We start from the raw sequence: 23,031 nt of genomic DNA, 5'->3' as shown, positions 1-23,031 counted from the left end.
TAAGCTTTAAGCCAACTTTTTCACTCCCCTCTTTCACTTTCATCAGAGGCTCTTTAGTTCTTCTTCACTTTCTGCCATAAGGGTAGCGTCATCTGCATATCTGAAGTTATTGATATTTCTCCCAGCAATCTTGATTCCAGCTTGTGCTTCATCCAGCCCAGCATTTCTCATGATGTACCCTGCATATAAGTTAAATAAGCAGGGTGACAATATACAGCCTTGACAAACTCCTTTTCCTATTTGGAACCAGTCTGTTGTTCCATGTCCAGTTCTAATTGTTGCTTCCTGACCTGCATATAGGTTTCTCAAGAGGCAGGTCAGGTGGTCTGGTATTCCCATCTCTTTCAGAATTTTCCACAGTTTATTGTGATTCACACAGTCAAAGGCTTTGGCATAGTCAATAAAACAGAAATAGAGGTTTTTCTGGAACTCTTTTGCTTTTTAGATGATCCAGCGGATGTTGGCAATTTGATCTCTGGTTCCTCTGCCTTTTCTAAAACCAGCTTGAACATCTGGAAGCTCACGGTTCATGTATTACTGAAGCCTGGCTTGGAGAATTTTGAGCATTACTTTACTAGCATGTGAGATGAGTGCAATTGTGCAGTAGTTTGAGCATTCTTTGGCATTGCCTTTCTTTGGGATTGGAATGAAAACTGACCTTTTCCAGTCCTGTGGCCCCTGCTGAGTTTTCCAAATTTTCTGGCATATTGAGTGTAGCACTTTCACAGCATCATCTTTCAGGATTTGAAATAGCTCAACGTACCCTGCTTTTTTATGTTCATTTTTTACCCCCTTAATTCAATGGATTCAGTGTTGTTAAGAGCTATTGTAATACAATAAAGAGATGAACAGAATCATATCATTCTGACCAAATAATTCAAAGTACAAATGAAAGCAATATACAAGCACAAATAGAAACAATGTGTATTGTCAAAAATAAGATGTTAAACAATTGAGCTATGTGTCCTTGGAACTACTTCACCCTGAGTTCTAGAACAAACACTAAAAGTGATCATGATGCAGGTTGAAGTTAAGGGGGCGACCATTTCCATCAACGTGTCAAATAACCTGAAGGTTGGAATCTGACCCTAAAACACCCTAGGGGCAAGATTTGACCCTCCACAGGGCTTCCCTTGTAGCTCAACTGGTAAAGTATCTGCTTGCAATGCAGGAGACCTGGGTTCAATACCTGGATTGGGAAGATCCCCTGGAGAAGGGAAAGGCAATCCACTCTGGTGTTCTGGCCTAGAGAATTCCATGGACTGTACAGTCCATGGGATTACAAAGAGTCAGACATGACTGAGTGACTTTCACTTTTCACTTTCAGGGCTTCCCAGGTGGTGCTAGAGGTAAAGAATCTGCCTGCCAATGCAGGAGACAAAAGAGATACAGGTTAGATCCCTGGGTTGGGAAGATCCTCTGGAGAATGGAATGACAACCCATTCCAGTATTCTTGCCTGAAGAATTGCATGGACAGAGGAACCTGGCAGGCTATAGTCCATAGGGTCACAAAGAGTCAGACACAACTGAAGCAATTTAGCACAGCACTCAAAAATTACCCATCTCGTCCAGGACAATAGATAGGCATATGGAAACGTGAGGTCACTTTAAAAAAAAGACACTGCACCTGTCATAGCCACAAAAGACACAAGACAAACTTGGTCTGCAGGTACGATGTTCAGTCAAGTTCACCCTTGACAGTAAAGCTTCTGTCATTTTCTGGAAGATGACTGTGCTGACAGACAAAAAATTGACAGTTTTTATTTCAGAGTGAGGGGTAAGGGTTTTGAGGGTTATTTAAAACAGCTTTGAATTGTGGTGCTGGAGAAGGCGCTCGAGAGTCCCTTGGACAGCAAGGAGATGGATCCAGTCTATCCTAAAGGAAATCAAGCCTGAGTATTCACTGGAAGGACTGATGCTGAAGCTGAAGCTCCAGTACTTTGGCCACTTAATGTGAAGAGACCATTCATTGGAAAAGACCCTAATGCTGGGAAAGATTGAAAGCAAGAGGAGAAGGGGGTGACAGAGAATGAGATGGTTGGATGGCATCACTGACTCAATGAACATGAGTTTGAGCAAACTCCGGGAGATAGTGAAGGACAGGGAAGCCTGCCGTGCTGCAGTTCATGCAGTTGCCAAGAGTCAGACACAACTGAGCAACTGAACAATGACAATATTGTAAATCATCTTGTGATAGTTTCAGGCAAACAGTGAAAGGACTCAGCCATACATATACAGGCATCCATTCTCCCCTAAATCCCCCTTCCACCCAAGCTGCCATGTAACACTGAGCAGAGTTCCATGTGTCACACAGCAGGTCCTTGTTGCATGTCCATTTGGAGTATGACCTACCTGTGCATTTACAGCTGATGTATTTCTAAAACTACAGAATTAAAAAATAAACAAAATCTGATGAGGGTACCCAAAATAATGAGGGATAAAAATTTATTTCATACATGGTAATGACATTTTCACTAGATAAATGGGCTGGGAAAAAATCTGTTTACCAAAATACTCTATTCCTGGGGAAAAGAAAACATTAACCACTCCTACTTTAACACTTCCTTAATTAGCGTTCTAAAATTTTGTTAAATGTACCTTAATGAGTTTTTTCTTAACTAAATTTGGAACCTCCCCAATCTACCAATATTATGTTTAATCAGATTTTCAAAACTTGTTAATGATACTTCTGTCTGCAAAATTTACCAGGCATTTAGAGGTAATAGACATTGTCGTTATTCAGTATCATTACCCTATGTGGATTCATTTTTATAAACTCAAATAAATGATATATTTATAAATGCAAGTAAGAATGTGTTGCTGCTGCTGCTGCTGCTAAGTCACTTCAGTCATGTCCGACTCTGTGCAACCCCATAGACAGCAGCCCACCGGGCTCCCCTGTCCCTGGGATTCTCAAGGCAAGAACACTGGAGTGCGTTGCCATTTCCTTCTCCAATGCATGAAAGTGAAGAGTGAAAGTGAAGTCGCTCAGTCGTGTCTGACTCTTAGCGACCCCATGGACTGCTGCCTACCAGGCTCCTCCGTCCATGGGATTTTCCAGGCAAGAGTACTGGAGTAGGGTGCCATTGCCTTCTCTGAGAATATATTGGGTATTGGCTAAATGAAAGCATCCTAAGCTAATGGATACTACAAAATAATAGGATTGAAATTGTCACAATTTAGAGAAATTTTTAAGTAAATGATTTCTGACCCTCCTAAATGTCATAATTAAAATAGTATTAGGAGAGTATGCTATTTTAATTCTGATCACACAAGGAAAGAAATTAAAACCAAAAATACTAAGTGGCTTTTCCATAGTGAAGAAAATGATAAAAGTTATCTTCAAATAATCCTACATTTCTGACATTTCAAATTTTATTAAGATATTCAGTTGCTGACAATAATTCCAACATTCACCTACCTTCTTTATTTTTAGGATTCTACCATCTTTCTTTTATAATCTGACTTTCCTTCCACTTTCCATGTTTCTCTTTCTTTCAACTTATTGGGTCATTTATCTCAGGATTCCTGTTTCATTCATCTATGCTACTGAATTCCCTCCTAACCTCTCTAGCCATTGTCAAAGTAATTCACCTGCTATTCTGAACTCTATAAAATTCCCTTCCAAATTTATAGTCTGAAAATTGTGCTGCTGCAATTTTTTAGAATTTTAGTATCTGCAGCCTCTTGCAGATGAAGTCCATCTTTCCTGAATAGGCCCTTTCTCATGTCCAGATTTCCTAATTTACCCAGGGAGGTGAGCCTTCCAATACCAGATAAATCTAAAGCTGCCTTCTTTGGCCAAACTCACACACACAGACACCACCCACACTTACCTTCAGTACAAGGCCTAGATCCTTGGTATCAAGCGTCACTGAGTTAGAGTCACCACTTGATCCAGATTTCCTAATTTACCCAGGGAGGTGAGTTTGCTATCAAGTCAGTGCCTGAGTCATGATGCAGGGTCCCCATCATCATCTACTTGTGTGATATACAGCAAGTTCAGTATATCCTCCAGGTCCCAGCTTCCCGGACCGTAGCATGCAGGGACTCTGATTTCTAAATTATTTTCAGTCCTAAAACACTATCACTTACAGGCTTACATTTGCCTTTCTTGTTTTCACGATGGGTAGAATTTAAAAGATGTCCCAAAGTTCAGCTACCCTTCACGTAGATTAGTAACTATTTGCCTTTCAAATGAGGTTGAACTATTTTTTTCCACCTTTGAAATATACTGTGAACATCATCTCCATTTCTGAACAGCTTCACGGTGTTTTTCTAACTATAGTGTTTGTGCTAAATGTGAATAGACCTGCAAATTAATGCAGTTTAGCTCATTTGAAACCCAGATTGTAAGTCTTTCTCTGAATTCAACCAAACAGGAGTTAGTTTTGAGGACATCATCATGTTTAATATCAAGAGGCCTACAGTTATTTGTACATTGTAACCTTTTATCCTTTAATGTGCTGCAAATATTTTCAAAGAAACTTTACAGCCAACATTCAAAATAATAAACAAAGTAGATTTCAATAGTTCAAGAAAATCTATTCTATTTAGCTTGTGTGCTTTTCAATATCTCATGTAATCTTCACAACAGTTCTACGAGGCAGATATTATTGTTTCTCCCCATTTTATAGATAAGGAAACTGAGGCACGGAGAATGTAACACAACATGCCCAAAGTCACCTAGGCTTTAATCACAGGCAGTTTGTTTCCAAAGTTCATGTTCTTCAACTTGAATTAAATGATATGACATCTCTGATGTTTACTAATAACCAAATGCAACAGATACATTACGACCTCAATTTTCTTCCTTTGCAGCTTTTCACTTGATGAATACAAAAGGCCACTGTCGGGAAATCCATTTTATTGCATTTATGCTTGACTTCAATCAATGATAACACACTCTATTCACTAACAGAGAGAAAGGTTAAAACCACCTTTGAATCTGAGTAACATATAGCAAATGAAAATCTCTACAACCATGCTGCAGACTAATGAAAGCTACATTCTGCTCCTGGCAAGGAAGTGAAACAGGTAGTTCAATGCTAACTATGTGAGAGAGAAAGTGAGAGCAATAAACAAAATTTACAGCACAAAACTAGATGGGATTTGGGCTGGTGTGGGGCTGGCCTCCATGGATCTTTTATTCAGTATTTTCCAACCAATTAAAGTCAATCAAGGCCACACTTGTCTCAGTACAATTCGTCATTCAAAGACATTTCAAAATGATTTCTACTCAACGGATTCATCTCTTTTGGGTTGAATTTTCAATATCCCATTCAGCAAGCTCTATTATAGCACTTTCAGAAGTAACTTCTTCCCCTCACAGCACAATAAATGTGGCAAAGGTACCATTCTACTGAAAAGGAACTGATGGGAAAAAAGGAGTCAGAGAAAGATGTACAAGAACGGCTTTCATCTAAGCAGAAAGACACATTTCAATTTGGTTTTGTATTGAATCTTTCCAATAATGGTCAAACCTCCCTCACAGAGCTAAGCCTCCCCAAGCTTTCCGGCACTGTCTGTTGATGCCCAGCCGAGGAAGAGAGTGGGAGGAACGGGTGGTGGAGGGTGGTCACCTACCAGCTGCTGTTAAAATCTGTCAACTGGCAAATGAAGCCTTCTGATTTGTGAGCAATTTCCAAAACAAAACAAAAAAAAAATCAGAACTACCATCTGGGAAGTGGGAAGAAGATACCGCTTGGCAAAAATGTTTCATAAAACATGAGCAAACACAGAAACACACACAAATACACTGATGTGTACACACACATACACATACAGAAAGGCAATGCCCTCAGAAAAACCGGCAATCTCTCCCTACTACTGAGACTTTTTTCCCCAATTGCCTAACATGAAGAGGGAGCTGGGAGATCTTCTCCAGAGAGTCAGCAGGTGACAGAAAAACTGGATTCTGTTGGAAGTCCCACTGCTGACTCACTACCTGACTTCAAGCAAACCACCTGTTATGAATGTAGGGCATAGTTTATCAATTTGCAAAGCAGGTGTGAGCATTCTCACCTTCTGCAAACCATGCAGTGCATGTAAATGAGGATTTCAAAGAACTGTACTATTCTGGGAATAGAATTCCCGAAAGGAAGTGTAACATATCATTTTTAGAGTTCCACATGATCTCCACAGATGCAGCAAGAAGCTTCACAATCAAGATCAAACCACTGGTGGGCATCGCTATTTGCTCACACAGGTGCAGCAGAAAAGCCTGACGTCTGTTCCCAGTGGGAAGTGTGGCACAGCCAGTCTAGGGGAAGGTGATGGATGCTCTTTGTATCTCCTTTCACCTCACATTCACCCAAGACATTGCTCCAAAAGGACCACTTCATTCCTGATGGTGATGCTTAGGCTGGACCTATGGGGACCACTGAGATGAAAGGTAATTGTGCAAAACATCACACACTGCATTAAATGCTGGTCCCTGAACGAATTTTTCTCTGTGGAATAGACCAATATTTTTGCTTTAAAGAAATAGCTCCCAGAATACTGCTGCTGCTGCTTCTGCTAAGTCGCTTCAGTTGTGTCCGACTCTGTGCAACCGCATAGACGGCAGCCCACCAGGCTCCCCCGTCCCTGGGATTCTCCAGGCAAGAACAACGGAGTGGGTTGCCATTTTCTTCTCCAATGCGTGAAAGTGAAAAGGGAAAGTGAAGTCGCTCAGTCATGTCTGATTTGTAGCGAACCCATAGACTGCCACCTATCAGGGTCCTCCATCCATGGGATTTTCCAGGAAAGAGTACTAGAGTGGGTTTCTATGTTCTATATTTACTTTTCATTATACTTAATAAATTCCACTAAGTTTCTCCTACTTCTTTTTCCTGATTACACTTCATGGTACTGTCTATAGGTTTAGCACTTTTAAGTTTCCATTTAGAAATTAATTTTCAAATTTCCTCTTTATATTGTCTTTTATACCCAATATAAAACAGTTGTGTACATACTTTACTAAAATCTATATCAATACGGGTTATAATAATAATATAAGACTTCAGCCTTTCAGATGTTTATACTTTGGTGACTTTCTGCATTCAACTATAAACCTGTTCTTCTTAATCAGTCCTTTTAAATAATTCTTCTATTTTGACAACTATAATTAACATGAAAATTCATATAAAATACTCTACAACTCACCTAAAAGTTTAAGCAAACAGAAGGATGATACAGGTTAATTATTATAAAGACAATACAACATTTTGGTCAAGAGCCCAGACTTTCTGTGTTCAAATCCTGCTCTCTCATAAACCAGTATGTCCTCTGTGCCTCAGTTTCCTCTTTTGTAAAATGGAGTCAACAATAGGACTTAAGACTTACATATAAAGCACTTAGAATTGTGCATATAAAGCAGTTAGAACAGCCTGGCACCTAATTAGCTTTCAAGAAATGATACCAGTTATAATAGCATCACTACCACCACCACTACACTGTTCAGTATAACCCAGTAAGTACACAACCCACTTATTTGAAACTCTGATTGAACAATTACAAGACAACCCATTGAAGGCAGAGGCCAAACATAAATTCCTATCCAGGGCACTGAACAGCAGCACAACACAACTGAGCAAATTCTGTCAGCCAAAGCCCAGCCAGGCCTGCAGCAGCACAGTCACAGTCCCTGAATAGAACTGCTCAGGAGGAAGCAGCAAAGTCTTCAGGAATCCAGAGGATAAGGATAACAACTTTTTGGTGTATAAAATTCAGAGGTTTCTCCTTCCTAAGAAATCATATCCCACGTTTGACGTTACCCCTAGTAATGAAAAGCTCTGCAGTAAAATTGAACAACTTTTAGAGACACACTGACTACACACAAAATTCCCTCTGAAATAAAAAAGTCTCTTTTCAAGCAATTTGGGGGAATACAACAGAAGGAACAGAAGATTCATATTGAACATGACCGTTTTGAGACTTCTGAGTTGTGTTTCCAATCTGGTAATCACACCTGATTAAGTGGAAAGATCAAGAAGAGTAAGACTTCCAACATCACATCAAACATGCAAGGTCATGACCCTGGAGGAACTAAAGGATAGTGATCAGTGAAATGTCATCTGTGAGTATTAATGCAACGCAGGTAAGGTTGGGTTGAAATACACTGGGCAGCAAACTCACACTTCAATCTAAAAAACAGAATACCTTAATGATAGCAGGATAATATTAAACATTTTTAACAGCCAAAGAGACATCAGCACTGATCAATCAGAATAGCCTCTGGCTGTAAAAGCTCTTATACCTGTTCCTAACATGCCCCTAGAGAAACTCAGATCTAGAGCCACCAACCAAAAAACAAGGTATGTCTTTAGTTCAGACCACAATCCCTCTTTCTTGGGCTCTGTCTTTGAGGTACTAGAGTCATTACTTTTTCCTGGCTCCATATGCTGTATTCATTCCGGAAAGCACAGCTATCAGAGATGCAACATGGCCAAGGCTGCAACTGGGTATGAATCCAGATACTGAAACTTATGGGTAAAGTCACAGAAGCTAGGGGAGGAAACAGAAAAAGTAAGACCCTCAACAAGCTCTTGGGGAACTTTCCCCATTTTTCCCACAGATTTTTTTGATGAAATAACTTACAGATTAATTTCAGAAAAAGATGAATCTAAGGCAAAGAGCACTGAGTAGTCAGAGAAGTTAGTTTTGTAAATGATGAAAGAGAAACTCCACGATGAAGACACCACTATCACAAACAATTCTGTGGAGAAGATACAGCACCTAAATGTGCAAAGGGAAAGACTAGAGATCTCTTCAAGAAAACTAGAGATAACAAGGGAACATTTCATGCAAACATGGGCTCAATAAAGGACAGAAACAGTATGGACCTAACAGAAGCAGAAGAGGTTAAGAAGAGGTAGCACAGAAGAACTATACAAAAAAGATCTTAATGACCAGGATAACTACAATGATATAATCAATCACGTAGAGCCAGACATCTTGTAGTGCGAAGTCAAGAGGGCCTTAGGAAGTATCACTACGAACAAAAGCTAGTGGAGGTGATGGAATTCCAGCTGAGCTATTTCAAATCCTAAAAGATGATGCTTCTAAGGTGCTGCACTCAATATTGCAGCAAATTTGGAAAACTCAGCAGTCGCTGCAGGACTAGAAAAGTTTAGTTTTCATTCCAATTCCAAAGAAAGGCAATGCCAAAAAATTTTCAAACTATCACACAATTGCACTCATTTCACACAGGTTAGCAAAGTAATTCTCAAAATCCTTCAAGCTAGGCTTCAACAGTATGTGAACTGAGAATGTCCAGATGTTCAATCTGGATTTAGAAAAGGCAGAGGAACCCGAGATCAAATTACTAACATCCATTAGATCATAGAAAAAGCAAGAGAATTTCAGAAAAATATATACTTCTGCCTCACTGACTACACTAAAGCCTTTGACTGTGTGGATTACAACAAATTGTTGAAAATTCTTCAAGAGATGGGAATACCAGACCACCTTACCTGACTCCTGAGAAACCCATATGCAAGTCAAGAAGCAACAATCAGAACTGGATATGGAACAACGAACTGGTTTGAAATTGGGAAAGGAGTATTTCAAGGCTTCATATTGTCACCGTGCTTATTTAACTTATCTGCAGTGAAGAACAAGCTGGAATCAAGATTGCTGGGAGAAATATCAATAACTTCAGATATGCAGATGACACCACCCTTATGGCAGAAAGCAAAGAGGAACTAAATAGCTTCTTGATGAAGGTAAAAGAGGAAACTGAAAAAGCTGGCTTAAAACTCAACATTCAAAAATCTAAAATCATTCCATCCAGTCCCATCACTTCATGGCAAATAGTTGGGGAAACAATGGAAATAGGGACAGACTTTTTTGAGGGGCTCCAAAATCACTACAATGGCACCCCACTCCAGTACTCTTGCCTGGAAAATCCCATGGACGCAGGAGCCTGGTGGGCTGCAGTCCATGGGGTCGCTAAGAGTCAGACACGACTGAGCGACTTCACTTTCACTTTCCACTTTCATGCATTGGAAAAGGAAATGGCAACCCACTCCAGTGTTCTTGCCTGGAGAATCCCAGGGGCAGGGGAGCCTGGTGGGCTGCCGTCTATGGGGTTGCACAGAGTCGGACACAACTGAAGCGACTTAGCAGCCAGCAGCAGTAGCAGCAGCAAAGTATATGTATGACAGCAAAGGACCTTAGATAGGAATTAGAAATATACTGTTGTAAGGACTTTACATTACACAGGAAGTGGTAAAATATTTAAATTATTCCTCAATAGAAACAAAAATTAATTACAACTCCCTGGGATATTTGTATAAATAAAAGATATGACCACAGAAACACAAAAGTATCGAGGAGGGTATATGAGATCAGAATGTTATAAAATTTTTACACTGCTCAGAAAGTATCTGATAAAAGTACCTAATTTAGAGTAGACTTTAAAAAGTCAATAAATGAATATTATAATCTCTAGAGTGACCACCTAAGGAATAAAAGAATACATAAATAAAAAGTTAAGAAAAATTAGAATAATACACATATTTGATTAATCCAAAAGGCAAGAAAGAAAATAATAGAGCAAAGAACAGACAGAATGAGTATAGAAAGTAAACAGTAAGATGCCTTAAACCCAATTATGTCAGTAATGTAAATTGATGGACTGCTGCTGCTAAGTCGCTTCAGTCATGTCCGACTCTGTGAGACCCCATAGACGGCAGCCCACCAGGCTCCGCCGTCCCTGGGATTCTCCAGGCAAGAACACTGGAGTGGGTTGCCATTGCCTTCTCCAATGCAGGAAAGTGAAAAGTGAAAGTGAAGTCGCTTAGTCGTGTCCGACTCTTCGAGACCCCATAGACTGCAGCGTACCAGGCTCCTCCGTCCATGGGATTTTCCAGGCAAGAGTACTGGAGTGGGGTGCCAGTGCCTTCTCTGAAATTGATGGACTAATCCACTTAAAATATAAATATGGTGATACTAGATAAAAATGAAAAAAATCCAACTACAGTTGACCCTTGAACAATCCGGGTTTGAACCATGGGTCCACTTATTTTTCAACAATAAATAATACATAATCCAAGACTGATTGGATCTGCCAGATGCAGAATTGCAAATGTGGAGGAAACTACAAGGAGGGCTGACTGCAAAATACACGCAGATATTTGACTACCTGGGAGCGTTGGTGCCCTTAACAGGCTGTTGTCCAGGGGTCAAATGTATATCTGTTTACAAAAGACCCACTTTAAATCTGATATAATTGAAAAGGAAAAAGATCTAACATGTAAACAGTAACCTAAAGTAGTATGGTACAGTTATATTAATATCAGAATAAACTTTAATACAAAAAGTATTATTCAAAATGAGAAACAATGTTTCATAATGATAAAATGGTAAATTTAATAGGAAGACATAACAACCCTAAAAAATATAACTTCAAGTTATATTCAAGAAAAAAGAGAAAAAAGAGCAATTTTTCTTCAAAAAAAAGAGAACAACTTCTTATATTTCAAGTTTTTTTTTTTTTTTTCCCCACTACAACATCTTGAACTTCCAGCTGCTCCCACCAGTACATCAACTCTTAGGTTTATGCCAAGGTCTAGGAACACTTCAGCAGTCATCCAATAGGAAAACAGAGACTATAGCTACAAAAATAACACATAAATGAGGTAGATAAATTAAAGCTATCACATCCAGGATTTGCCTTTTCCAACTTGGTAGCCTTCATGCAATACTCAGAAGAAAAAAAATTCTTCATAATTACTTGGCATAAGTCACAATCAAGGAACTGTTGGTACAAATTAGTATAAGAAGTTATGCTGCTGCTGCTAAGTTGCTTCAGTCATGTCCGACTCTGTGCAACCCCATAGATGGCAGCCCACCAGGCTCCTCTGTCCCTGGGATTCTCCAGGCAAGAAGTATATAATAAAAAAAACACACCCTTCCATGAGTTTGTTCCTTCAAGAATGGACACCTAACTCTTCAACGGAGCAGGCACTGGTTAACTTAATTACATCATCTGAGATGTTTTTAACATTTTTTAACATTCCCCTCACCAAAACGGATATAAAAAAAAGAAAACAGATCACATTATATAAAAATTGAACATGATTAAGCAAATTACCTTAATATAGAGAATATACATAACACACATCTTCTTGCTACTCCTTATGGTTATCGAAAATGAACTTTCAGTTCAGTTTAGTCACTCAGCTGTGTCTGACTCTTTATGACCCCATGGACTACAGCATGCCAGGCTTTCCTGTCCATCACCAACTCCCAGAGCTTGCTCAGACTCATGTCCATTGAGTTGGTGATACCATCAAACCATCTCATCCTCTCTCGTCCCCTTCTCCTCCCACCTTCAATCTTTCCCAGCATCAGGGTCTTTTCAAATGAGTCAGTTCTTCACATCAGGTGGTGAAAATATTGGAGTTTCAGCTTTAGCATCAATCCTTCCAATGAATATTCAGGATTGATTTCCTTTAGGATGGACTGGTTGGATCTCCTTGCCATCCAAAGGACTCTCAAGAGTCTTCTCCAACACCACAGTTCAAAAGAATCAATTCTTCGGTGCTCAGCTTTCTTTCTCAAGTCCAACTCCCACATCCATACATGACTACTGGAAAAAACTAGCCATAGCTTTGACTAGACGGACCTTTCTTGGTAAAGCAGTGTCTCTGCTTTTTAACATGCTATCTAGGTTGGTCATAGCTTTTCTTCCAAGGAGCAAGTGTCTTTTAATTTCATGGCTACAGTCACCATCTGCAGTGATTTTGGAGCCCCCAAAAATAAAACCTCCTGGTGTTTCCCATCTATTTGCCATGAAGTGATGGGACCAGATGCCATGATCTCAGTTTTCTGAATGTTGAGTTTTAAGCCAACTTTTTCACCCTCGTCTTTCACTTTTATCAAGAGGCTCTTTAATTCTTCTTCATTTTTTGCCATAACTGAAAGTGAAGTCGCTCAGTTGTGTCCGACTCTTTGCAACCCCATGGGCTGTAGCCTATCAGGCTCCTCTGTCCATGGGATTTTCTAGGCAAGAGCGCTGGAGTGGATTGCCATTTCCTTCTCCATGGGATCTTCCCGACCCAGGAATCGAACCCGGGTCTCCCGCATTGCGGGCAGACGCTTTACCGTCTGAGCCACCAAGGAAGCCTAACTGTAGTTACTGATATTTCTCCCAGCTATCTTGATTCCAGCTTGTGCCTCATCCAGCCCAGCATTTCTCATGATGTACCCTGCATATAAGTTAAATAAGCAGGGTGACAATATACAGCCTTGACATACTCCTTTTCCTATTTGGAACCAGTCTGTTGTTCCATGTCCAGTTCTAACTGTTGCTTCTGACCTGCATACAGTTTTCTCAGGAGAACCATAATGAAAGCATCACAAATTTCAAAGTTCAAAGAAGTGAAATCATGAGTATATTCTCTGACTACAAAGAAGTAAACTAGAAATGAATAAAAAGAATGATATCCAGAAAAAACAATTGGAAAATCAGAAACTATGTTGAAACTTACTTACAACAAAAATATAACATATTCAACTTGTGGATGGCAGCTAAAGTAGTATTTCTAAGGAATGATTTTACATGCATACTTTGGGGAAAAACATTATGCAATTGGGCTTCCACAGTGGCTCAGATGGTAAAGAATCTGCCTGCAATGTAGGAGAGCCGAGTTCAATCCCTGGGTCAGGAAGATCCTCTGGAGAAAGGAATGACTACCCACTCTAGTATTCTTGACTAGAGAATTCCACGGACAGAGGAGTCTGGCAGGTTAGGGCTACAGTCCATGGAGTCACAAAGAGTCAGACACGACTGCACGATTAAAAGAAAATAATAGAAAAGATTCAACAAAAGAAGAAAATCTGAAAGATCCACTATGTATTACGGAGAAGGCAATGGCAACCCACTCCAGTACTCTTGCCTGGAAAATCCCATGGACAGAGGAGCCTGGTAGGCTGCAGTTCATGGGGTCGCTAGGAGTCGGACATGACTGAGCAACTTCACTTTGACTTTCCACTTTCATGCATTGGAGAAGGAAATGGCAACCCACTCCGGTGTTCTTGCCTGGAGAATCCCAGGGACAGGGGAGCCTGGTAGGCTGCCATCTATGGGGTCGCACAGAGTCGGACACGACCAAAGAGACTTAGCAGCAGCAGCAGCAGCACTATGTATTAAATAAATTTAATCAATTATTTCTTTTCATCAATAAAACTCCAGCCTCACATGGCTTTACTAGTGAAATCTGCAAACCTTAAAAGAAGAAATAATATCAAACTTACATAGTAGGAGAATAGAAAAAGAAGTAAACACTATCTCATGTGATGGGGCAAGCATAACCTTGGTTCAAAAACCTGAAAAGGACATTTCAAGAAAATGACAGGCCAGTATCATTCATGAAAAAGATATAAGAAATCATAACCAAGATATTTGAAATTCAAATCCCTTTATAGGAAAAATAAAATACATTGCAACCAGGTGGAACTTATTCTGAAAACGCAAAGCTGGTTTAACATTTGAAAATCCAGTATAATGTACCCAGTGGAATAAAGAAGGGGAAAAAATCCTATGGTTACTTCAAAAGATGCAGAATAAGTGTATCATAAAATGTATCTCCTATTCTATTCCTAAACAAACTCAGAATAGAAAGAAATGTCCTTAATTTATGGTGGTAGAAGTGAGAAGAGTGGTTATATTACAGAGCAGGTAGGAGGAAGAGGCTTGAGGGGTTTCCAACTGGATGTGGGTGGTAATGACAAGAGTAGAAAGACAAACATTCTTCAATCTGTACAGTTAAGACTCGTCACTTCACTGGCTATAAGTAATACTTCAATAAAAGAGTAAAAAATAAAAGAACAAGAATTGAGCAACAACTAAGAAACTAGCGAGGGCATCTCTGGAACAAATAACAGAATGCGATAAATGATAAAGTAAGCTCCACAGCTTCCCAAAAATCAATGGGGAAGGAAGAAATTGCTCAACAGATGGTACTCTTTGAAAAATATGGCCCATCAGAGAAGACTCCAATTTGGAGTTTCACCTTACACCATATCCAAAATGAACCCCTAAGGGATTAAATAGCTCATTAAAAAACCATCCCCATCTCACCCTTACCAACCTCATGGGCAAAAAAGCTACACAACAATGCAGGTGAACGTTCAGCTGATGAAACTTCATATGGTTAATGTTCATGAGGACCTGCCTACAGGCCAGGCACTACTATAAACCCTGCATTCAGCACACAGGAACATTCACAATTAGATTACATAGATAGGAAAACTGAGGCCCTGGGACCCCAAGTAACTTGCCCAGGAAATAATCTCTTAGATCAGAACTCAAAATCAGATTTCTCTTACTTATTGCATGGCATCTTACTGCTTCAGAGTGGTACCTTAGAAAATGAGACATTCTGTAAAATTTTGGGGGGATTTTATTCTTGTCTCCTGGAGTGATTCAGAACCAGACAACAATAACAATGAAACAATCAGCTCCCCGCAAATGACCACCTGACACTAGATCAAAGCCTACTTGGGAAAATGACAAAAGTTTACTAGTTACACAAGAAGAGCTCGTAGGTAGAGATGGCTGCTGCTGCTAAGTCGCTTCAGTCGTGTCCGACTCTGTGCGACCCCATAGACGGCAGCCCACCAGGCTTCCCCGTCCCTGAGACGGATTAGGAAGAGAATAACCAGCAATGAATAAACCCATGAGGTCACCTATACTGTCAGCAGACACGTTTTTATAAATCACCAACAGTTCACACTCCAACAAAGAATAAAATGTCGCCTCTCACGAGTGTGAACCACACGACTTTTCTTTTTCTCAAACCACCCGCACCCTGAGAACTCAAGGACTCGTTTCCAGCGAAGACCCACATAGATCGCATGCGTATGAATGTCGGTGCTGGCGGTTACCGCCAAGGGGCGCAAGCGGCGCGCACCAGCGCTGGGGACCCCGGCTTCCGGAGGAGCGCGCCGGCCATGCTCACCGCTGAGTCTGCCAGGTTCAGCGCATTCCCAGCGCATTCAGCGACGTCCACCGTGTGCCCACTGGGAATTTTAACTACATCTCACAGAGACGCCACATGCTCGAACAAAGACGTGTCGGAGGTGGACAGAGCCCACCGAAGGTGAGGGCCGGGTCTGCATTTCTGCTGAGAATCAGGGAATGCTGGTTGGTGGAAACAGTTGTGGAGAAGGAAGCTTTTGGGGAGATGAAGGGAAATCTTCATTAGCTATTGCCTGCCCCTTCCCTAGGAAAATATGGAAAATGTAAAACTGAACGCTTCAAATTCAGTTCCACACTTGAATTCAACACGGGCAGATTTATAGATAAATTTAGGAACTCTTCAAAGCTCTGTAAAAATAAATAAATGTTTTCTTTTGTTTGTTTAAGAGAGAGGTGCTAGGTTTGTAAGCTACTCTTTTCAAAGAGAAATAAGGTGATAGGGAGATAAAGAAAAAAAATTATATAAGCTTTGACAAACTTAAGTTTGCACATATGTTAATTTACTTTTACCTATTTACTATAGAGGGAAGAAAAAAACTTCTTTAATAAAATGAAATTAGTGAGAGTCTCAAAGGTCTTAAAATCTCTAAAGTTCTTTACAACTCACTAAAATAAAGAATAACAAATTTTCGAAATTCAACATAATTCTGAGATTGTCAGGTCAATTTCTTTATAAAGCATTAAATATGATTTATGGAATAACCCAGATAAAATCAAATGCCTTTGCTAATCTAATGCCTTTGCTATCTCTAATAAGTTAGGAGGAGAAAGTGAAAAGATTTGTTTATAGAAAAAAGAATTCCCTTCACTAATTCCCACTGCTGCCCATCTCCAAAGTTTCAAACACTGCAATAATACCGTGGGATGGGATTATGCTATGTCACCATTTAGAATAGAATGTTGGATCCGAAGTATTAAAGGATGCAGTTTAGTTCAGTTCAGTCACTCAGTCGTGTCCAACTTTTTGCAACCCCATGAACCGCAGTACGCCAGGCCTCTGGGCAGCTCATCTTTCTCAGGGGGTCCTGGGAAAGAAGAAGAGTTTCCTGTCTGCTGGGCACTCTCCTCCCAGAGGGTGACTGGAGTCTTTTTCCACAACTTCAGCTCTACTCCAGCTACTGCCTGATCACATAGCAAAAGACAGTTCGGTGTGTTGGCAAATGTATCACATGAAGAAACACCTGGAAGCCTGGAGCACCTCCTCTGTATCTAGGCCAACCCACAATTTGCAAAAGACAAAAAATAAAAAGTAGGAATATTTGAGAAAAAAACAATACACCTGTTACATGCCTAACTTGTCTTGTGTAGGTTTTCACATTTAACTAGATATTGCTATTTACATGTTATAAATGAGGAATGAGAAGCCTCTTTAAGTGATGCCCATGCACAGCACACAAGAAAATAGGGGCTTCCCAGGTGGCACTGGTGGTAAAGAATCAGCTTGTCAGTACAGGAGAAGCAGGAGAGCTGTGTTCGATCTCTGGGTGGGGAAGATGCCCTGGAACCCGCTCCAGTATTCTTGCCTGGAGAATCCCATGGACAGAGGAGAATGGTGAGCTACAGTCACTGAAGCACTTAGCATGCAGTACGCAAGCACACAAGAAAATAGCAGTGCTGACATATGAATCCAATTGGCTCTAAAGACCAGAGTCTTCACACCAATGGTTCATGATAATTCAGAAAATAGAACTAATTTGTTCCACAAGAGAAAAAGGCATAACTTCATTTGTAGGTTTTCTCCAGGTTCACTTAAATAAACGCATTCTAATTCTGTTTGATCATCTGTTGAAATCTAAGCCTTAAAAGAAAGTCTTTTGGGCTTCCCTGGTAGCTCAGCTGGTAAAGAATTCACCTGCAATGCAGGAGACCCCAGTTTGATTCCTCAGTCAGGAAGTTCTCCTGCAGAAGGGATAGGCTACCCACTCCAGTATTCTTGGGCTTCCCTATTGGCTCAGATGGTAAAGAATCCATCTGCAATGCACAATCCATGAGTTGGGAGGATCCCCTGGAAGAGGGTATGGCAATCCACTCCAGTATTCCTGCCTGAAGAATCCCATGGACAGAGGAGCCTGACAGGCTACAGTCCATGGGGTAGCAGAGTCAGACATAACTAAGCACAGCACGAGTTTTGTATTACTATAGTGTTACTTCTTCCATTAAAGTTTTAGCTTCATTGTTTACAATATACTGTGAAAAGTGAAGAAAAGCTATAGTTCATACATTTCAATAGCTTATCATTCCTCTTATTACAAATCTAAAAGCATCTCATGGCAAATTCAACCACTTAATTTGTTAATGCCATTGGAATAAACTATTTGAAAATAGGATATACCAATTACCAAAAAGTATTCACTAATTTATTCAACAAATATTTCTTTCTTATCACCATCAGGTAAGCACTTCTAGATGCAGGGGGTATGAAATTGTGTGAAGAAATGAAAAGAAATGGTGAAATGAAAGAAATGGTAGGAAACGCCTCCTGCCTTCACTGAGACAGACAAATAAGTAAAACAGGTCAAATAGTGAAAAGTTCCATAGAGGAAAAAAAATGGTATAGAAGTGGATGGATAGAGTTTAAACTTGTGTGATCAGGGAGGCCTCTGATAAGGGCCATTTGAGTACAGGGAACAACCGTAAAGATGTGAGGGTGCAACCCTGCAGCTATTGGAGATTGGGCATTCCAGGCAGAAGAAACAGATGATGGCAGAACTGGAGAGCCGCACACTGCAAGTACGGGGCCCCTGTGCTCTAGAGCTGCATCACGCAACTAGAGAGAAGCCCCCATGCCTACAACAAAGACCCGATGCAATCAAATAAATTTTAAAAACAAAAAACAAAAAAAAACCCTGAAGCAGAAGTACAGCTGGTATTTTAGGAGAAGAGGTAAGGGGGCCAGAGTTGCTGAAGCAGAGCAAACAGAGGGAAAGAGTGTATTGAAGTCAGAGCAACCATATGGAGCTAGATTATTAAAGACCTTATAGCCACTGAAAGGACTGTGGCTTTTACTCTAAATGTGATGGAAGTTACTGACTGCAAAGGAATGATAACACACTACCTTTAGTTTTAAAGGAACACTGAGTACTGTGCTGAAAACAGATTACATGGGAGGACAGGTGGATTCATAGAAATCAGGAAGTAAGTTCAACTACACAGGGGCAAGATGGTTGTTTAAAGCACCATGGTAGCAGTGATGGTAGGAAGAAAGAGCCTGATTCTAGATATATTTTTATGGCAGAGCCAACAGGGTTTGCTGATGGGTTATATGCAGAAAAAAAGGGGAGAGGTGTGAATGATGACTCCAAGAATTTTGGCTGAGAAATTGGAAGGATGAAGTTGCTATTTAGAGATAGGCAAGACTGTGGGAAGTGTAACATTTTGAGTGGAGATCAGAAATTCAGATTTGGACAGATTGGATGTGAGGTGCCCAGTAGACTGGGCTTCTCTAGTGGCTCAGCAGTGAAGAATCCACCTGCAAGGCAGGAGACGCAAAAGATGTGAGTTCAGTCCTTGGATGGGGAAGATCCCCTGGAGAAGGAAATGGCAACCTACTCCAGTATTCTTGCCTGGGAAATCCCATGGACAGAGGATCCTGGTGGGCTACAGCCCATTGGGTCTTAAGAGTCAGACCCGACTTTAGCAAATAAGCCACCACTACCCAATAGACATCCAAGTAGAGTGGCAAGCAAGCACTTAGACACAAGAGTAGACCGTAGACTCATTAACATATGTTGTTGTTCAGTTGCTCAGTCATGTCATGGACTGCAGTACACCAGGCCTCCCTGTCCCTCTCCATCTCCCGAAGTTTTCCCTAGTTCATGTCCATTGCATCAGTGATGCCATCCAGGCCATTTTTTTTTTTTTTTTTTACATTAAATATACTTTATTTTATAAACAGAGCTGGCTCTAAGCCAATTGGTCCTGATGTTGGGGTAAGGGAGTGTTGCAGGTAAAAAGGGGTGCAACAGACTCCAGCTTTCAGTTTCTTAGCTCAGAAATTGCAGCAATCCCTGTAGCTCCTTGCAGCCGTTCACGACATCTGGGATGGACAGCAGAGTCTCGTAAATATGCTGAACAGTGTCATCTAATTTCTTTAACTCCTCATCAGAGCGTCGCAGATTCTCTTCCAGGATGTTTCTGTGGCTCTGGAACTTGACCATGAGTTTTGCCATCCTCTGACACTCTCTTCTCCTTCTGCCCTCAATCTTTCCCCAGATCAGGGACTTTTCCAATGAGTCAGTTGTTCACATCAAATGACCAAAGGACTGGAGTTTCAGCTTCAATATCAGTATTTCCAACCAGTATTCAGGGTTGATTTCCCTTAAGATTGATTGGTTTGATCTCCTTGCTGTCAAAGGGACTCTCAAGAGTCTTCTCCAGCTCCACACTTTGAAGGCCTCAATTCTTCCAGGCTCTGCCTTCTTTACAGTCTAGCTCTCAAAACCGTGCATGACCACTGGGAAGACCATAGCCTTGACTATATGGACCTTTGTCAGCAGAGTTATGTCTCTGTCTTTTAACACACTGCCTAGGTTTGTCATAGCTTTTCTGCCAAGAAGCAAACATCTTCTGATTTCATGGCTGCAGTCACCATCCACAGTGATTTTCAGAGCCCAAGAAGAGGAAATCTGTGACTACTTCCACTTTTTCCCCCCTCTACTTGTCATGAAGTAATGGGGCCAGATGCCATGATCTTAGTTTTTTAATATTTAGTTTAGGCTGGCTCTTTTACTCTCCTGCTTTGCCCTGACCAAGAGGCTTTTTAATTCCTCTTCACTTTCTGTCATTAGAGTGGCATCATCCACATATCTGAGGTTGTTGATGTTTCTCCCACTTATCTTGATTCCAGCTTGTAACTCATCCAGCCTGTCATTTCTCATAATGTGCTCAGCGTATAGGTTAAACCAACAGGGTGACAGCAGACAGGCCTGTCATACTCTTTTCTCAATCTTGAACCAATCAGTTTTTCCATATTAACTGTTGCTTCTTGACCTGCATACAGATTTTTCAGGAGACAGGTAAGATGGTCTGGTATTCCTATATCTTTAAAAGCTTCCATAGTTTGTTATAATCCATATATTCAAAGGCTTAGGTGTAGTCAATGAAACAGAGGTAGACGTTTTTCTGGAATTCCCTAGCTTTCTCTATGATCCAGTGAATGCTGGCAATTTGATTCATTAACATGTGAGTGAGGGAGGGAGGGAGTTGCTCAGTCATGTCCAACTCTTTGCGACCCCATGGTCTGTCCATGGAATTCTCCAAGCAAGAATACTGGAGTGGATTGCCACTGCCTTCTCCAGGGGATCTTCCCAACCCAGGGATCAAACCCAGGTCTCCTGCATTGCAGGCAGATTCTTTACCATCTGAGCTACCAGGGAAGCCCCCATTAACATATGAATAGTATCTAAAACCTTGAGCTGTGATGAGATTAGGAAGAGAGGCAAGTTCAAAGGCTAAACCCTGTATTCTGACCTTTGGAGGTCAGGGAGATGTGAAGATCAGCAAAGAAAACCAAGAGGAACTGGTCAATCATCAATCAAGTAGAAAGAAGCATTTATATTACCATGCCAACAATTGGATCTTTTAAAAATTATTAATAAAACAGGCATTTGATAAGTATCAGTTTTCCACAAATTTTCTTCTTAAATTCCCCATATTTCAAAAATTCCTGAATAACAAGGCAGGCTGAAAGAGTAAGCCACCATGAATTCTTTTGACTTGTCCCCCAAGTCACACTTGACTTGTCTTTGATTTTGCCTAAACCTGACCCTGAACTAAACCTAAACCTGAACCTGAACTATGCCAGAACCTGAGCAAAGTTTAACATTCCCACTAACTTAACTGACAAAATATTTGTTATGAATCTAGCATATGCAAGTCACAATGCTATAGATAGTGGTGACAGGAGATAGGGTTGATTAATACGTGATCCTTGTTCTAAGGAGTTGACTGTCTAGCAGAGAAGATAAAACACGTACATAAGAAGTAATGATACAAAGTTAACATAGATAAAATTACAACAGTTTCAGAAACATATTTGGGGGCCAAATTCTTAGAGTTTAACAAGGATTCCATTATAATCAGGGCTTCCCAGGTGGCTCAGTGGTAAAGAATCCGCTTGTCAGTGCAGGAGACACAGGAGATGTGGGTCTGATCCTGAGGTCAGGAAGATCCCCTGGAAGAGGAAATGACAACCCACTCCAGTATTCTTGCCTGAAGAATTCCAAGGACAGAAGAGCTTGGCGGGCTACATTCCATGGGGTCACAAAGAGTCAGACACAACAGAGCATGAACACATGCCATTATAATCGAGGCCATATCTCCAAACCAAAAATGCAATAGAAATATTTCAAAGATTCCATTGATCATCAGCAAAATAAATGTTCTTCTGCACTAACATTGAATGGTAGTACCTCTCTGATACATACAACATCTTGCCCATCTTAGCCAAACATCTTCTGACAAGGAGACACCTCTTAGGAAAATGATTTGGGGCTGCTGAGAACTGAGATATCATGACTTCACTGCTATAGCTGGAGTGCCAAAGAAGAGTTATTGCTCCCTTGATCTTTTGTCTCCAGTGCATACTCAGGAGATGTTGCCAGAACATATCAATCGGATCTACACTTTAATGGTTTTACCCCTGCCAACTTGTCTGGGACTGCCCCATTCACAGGTGCTCCACGTGGTAATGTCACAGCCATCTCTCCCATGCACTGGAGCTCCCCACTTCAATCACAGAAGCAGAACCCCTGTGTCTTGCTGTATAGCTCAGAGAAAGAATGAACAACTACAAGTAAAGGCTGACACACTAACATTCACAGCTCATTTTCACTTGTCTTTTAAGTGGGTGGAGAAGGTCAAAGCAAGCCTTAAGGTACTTATGCCTATGTCTTCCAACACAGTGTCAAATGTGTTAGGAAACCTGGAGAGGGGCATTGATTAGATTCTTCCAATAGTCTGAAATTTATAGTTACTTGTAGATTATTTCCAGGCTGCTCATTTTCTTGAAGGTAATGAGATATGATGGGGCCAGCTAAGATAAGGTGTATGTTCATTCATTA

The 23,031-nt window shown here is 40.6% G+C and overlaps 1 protein-coding gene across 1 annotated transcript in view; it reads right to left on the bottom strand.

The window, feature by feature from the left end:
• Positions 1-23,031, bottom strand: part of SYT16 (synaptotagmin 16) — a 307,290-nt gene that overhangs the window by 79,486 nt on the left and 204,773 nt on the right. The gene's annotated exons all lie outside the window — the stretch shown is intronic.

This window comes from Bos taurus, chromosome 10, assembly GCF_002263795.3.
Source record: "Bos taurus isolate L1 Dominette 01449 registration number 42190680 breed Hereford chromosome 10, ARS-UCD2.0, whole genome shotgun sequence".
In the NCBI taxonomy this organism is placed as follows: domain Eukaryota; kingdom Metazoa; phylum Chordata; class Mammalia; order Artiodactyla; family Bovidae; genus Bos; species Bos taurus.
Note: the sequence above shows the minus strand (reverse complement) of the source record. Positions and strands in the feature narration are given on the sequence as shown.